We start from the raw sequence: 2680 nt of genomic DNA, 5'->3' as shown, positions 1-2680 counted from the left end.
CTTCTTATGAGGAGGTTTCCACCACTTATTGCACAGCTCGCTTTCCAATTGGGCGTTGGGTGAGATGTCATGATTCATCACCTTGTCTTTTTTCTTTTGTTTTGTTTTTTCACTCGCTGGCCCATTGGCCTTTTAGTGGGAGGTTGTTGGGGTAAAAAGCCCTTGGGCCTGCCCGTGTACAGTGACCGTCCATATTCTTGATTCATATATATATATGAAAGTGCAATAAGGCTATCATAATATTGTTGACAACACCTACATTGTGTGTGCTCTTCTCTCCCGCGTCTCCATCCCTTTCAAAATGAGATTAGTCTCCGCGCATTAAAGGATGTGAAAAGGGCACCACCTAGCGAAATTGGAAGTGGACTAGAGTACTTTTACACACATGAGTAGAGAGATGATGATATAGAAGAGGAAGAGAGGAGAAGGCATGGTACAACATGAAGTAAATGATTAAAAACTCTAATATTTAGGGTTATAACTAATGCATCCCAACAGAAAATGGTGGGGGGAATAGGGATACATAAGAGGAGGGATAATGGTGGTAACGATGTAAGAAGAGAAAGAGGAAGAAGGGAAGGAGAGGATGATGGTGTGGAGGGTTTTGGGATAATGGAATGGGAAGAAAGAAGATAATGGAGAGATAAAGAATGAGGGAGGATGAGGGCAAGAGTAGAAGAGGGTGAGGGTATGATGAAGTGGGGGATAAGGAGGGTGATGAAGTTGGAAGATGGATGGGGGTGAGGGAGAGGGAGAGGGAGAGGGAGAGGGAGAGAGAGATGGTGTATATGATGAAGTGGAGAAAAAGGGTGGTGGAGTGGAGAGGGATGGGGGAGTAGTGAAGGAGAGGAAGAGAATAGAGGTAGTGAGAATGGTATTAGAGTGGAGTATATGTGTTTCTTCCTTAAAGGCTTAAAGGGGTCCCCTTTTATAAGTACTTGGTTAGATTATATTATATGCTAATCCTAATTGATTAAGCATAATCTTGATTGATTAGAGTCTCAAATTGGATGATACACTAGATGATGTGAGGTAGTGCATAATACATTTTGTTCTGTTGTGTGCATGAGTCTTCATAATCAAGCTTCTCAAAATAATAAGAAAAGGAAAGGTAAACTACAAAGGTTGGAAAATGTGATGTGCATTACTAATATAATGTGATGCTTTACCATATGGAATAGATAGTTTTACAAGGTTTTGAGTAGAGAGAATGCGAAATAAGGAAAATATAAGAGAGAAAAAAGGAAATAGATGTATGTACCACATGGAAGAGTTATTAGAGTATTTCTTAAAATACTCAAAGGCATGTGTGTCCAATCTTGGTCCCACCTCCTCCTTTTATTTTCAAATATTGAGGCTCTAAATAACTGATAACTTTGAATTTTTATAGAAGATGTCTTCATATCCCCTTGTTCTCATGTCAACTTTCTTATATACTTGGCACCATTGCCTTAAATGTGAGGAGACTCTTATGCACCACTCCAAAGTCTTTTAATGTCATGCGTCTCCCTTCCAAATCTATCCAAGCCCAATGCTAGAATTATTGTAGATAAATATTCCCAAAGAGGATTACTTCTAGAGAGGAATTTCCTAAGGGAAAAGTAGATCACTCTTATTTGGTAGAAATGTGCAAGCTTTTATAGACATTGGTTCTTATATAAAGCTTAAACTACGTATCCAAAAGTTATGTATATCTTGTGTGATTTTAAGAGGAGGTCATATGAAAAAATAAAAGGTTGTGAAATGCACCCGTCATTAGTCATTAAGCAAAGCTTAGAGAAAAGCAAAAATGTATTAACAACCTGGCATGGAAGAGAATTCAATCATGTTGGTTGGGTTCTTGCTGGTAGCATTTTATAGAGAAAATGCAAGAGAACTAAGGCTAGGTATAAAACTTGAATGAATGAAACATGCTTTGTTTTAAGTCTACATGATAAGCTTGATTGGAGGGGGGCACATAGCATTGACTTCTTGGTTCTTTAGGTCTTTTTTTAGTAAGGTCTCTATATGTGAATGCTTGGTTCCATATGGTGTATGAGTTACATGTGGTCCATAGTATAGCCTAATCTAGTGGGATTGTGATAATCATTTTGGCCATATCATTTGACCACATCACAATGAGCTAGGCCTTCAGCCCCATTGGGTCTCTCTACACTTGAATTTACACTTCCATCATTCCAATGTATTGTCATATGGCACAAACCACTAGGTCATATCACTCAACTACATAGCTCTTCATTCACTCAACCGTTTGCACATGATTGCACTCAAGTACTAGGCACCTAGGCACATGATTATGAAGGCAATGTAGTGCACTTAATCACATGCTACTATAGGTAATCAGTCACATAGGCACAATAGTGCACTCAACTACATTGTACATGAGACACTCAATCAAGGCTCAATCACACAAGGATATAGATCACTCAACCACATGCACATTAGACCACTTGACTACTTAGGAACCAATTCACTAACTTAGGTATCCTAAGCACTTGATTACCAATGGGTACATATCTAGGCTTAGTTGACCATTAGTAGCGCATCATCTTAGGTTCTAACTATTGTACTTGACCACTTCTAGAACACTTGATCCATTAGGCACTTTCACAAGACACTCAATTAGGTAGCACAATAAGCATTCGATCACATTGTACCAACACTTTAGGTTTAATGCACT

Source organism: Lygodium microphyllum, chromosome 27 (genome assembly GCF_053477565.2).
Source record: "Lygodium microphyllum isolate KBCC chromosome 27, Lygodium_microphyllum_v1.1.10, whole genome shotgun sequence".
In the NCBI taxonomy this organism is placed as follows: Eukaryota; Viridiplantae; Streptophyta; class Polypodiopsida; order Schizaeales; family Lygodiaceae; genus Lygodium; species Lygodium microphyllum.
The sequence above is the reverse complement of the archived record's forward strand: the minus strand, read 5'-3'. Positions refer to the sequence as shown.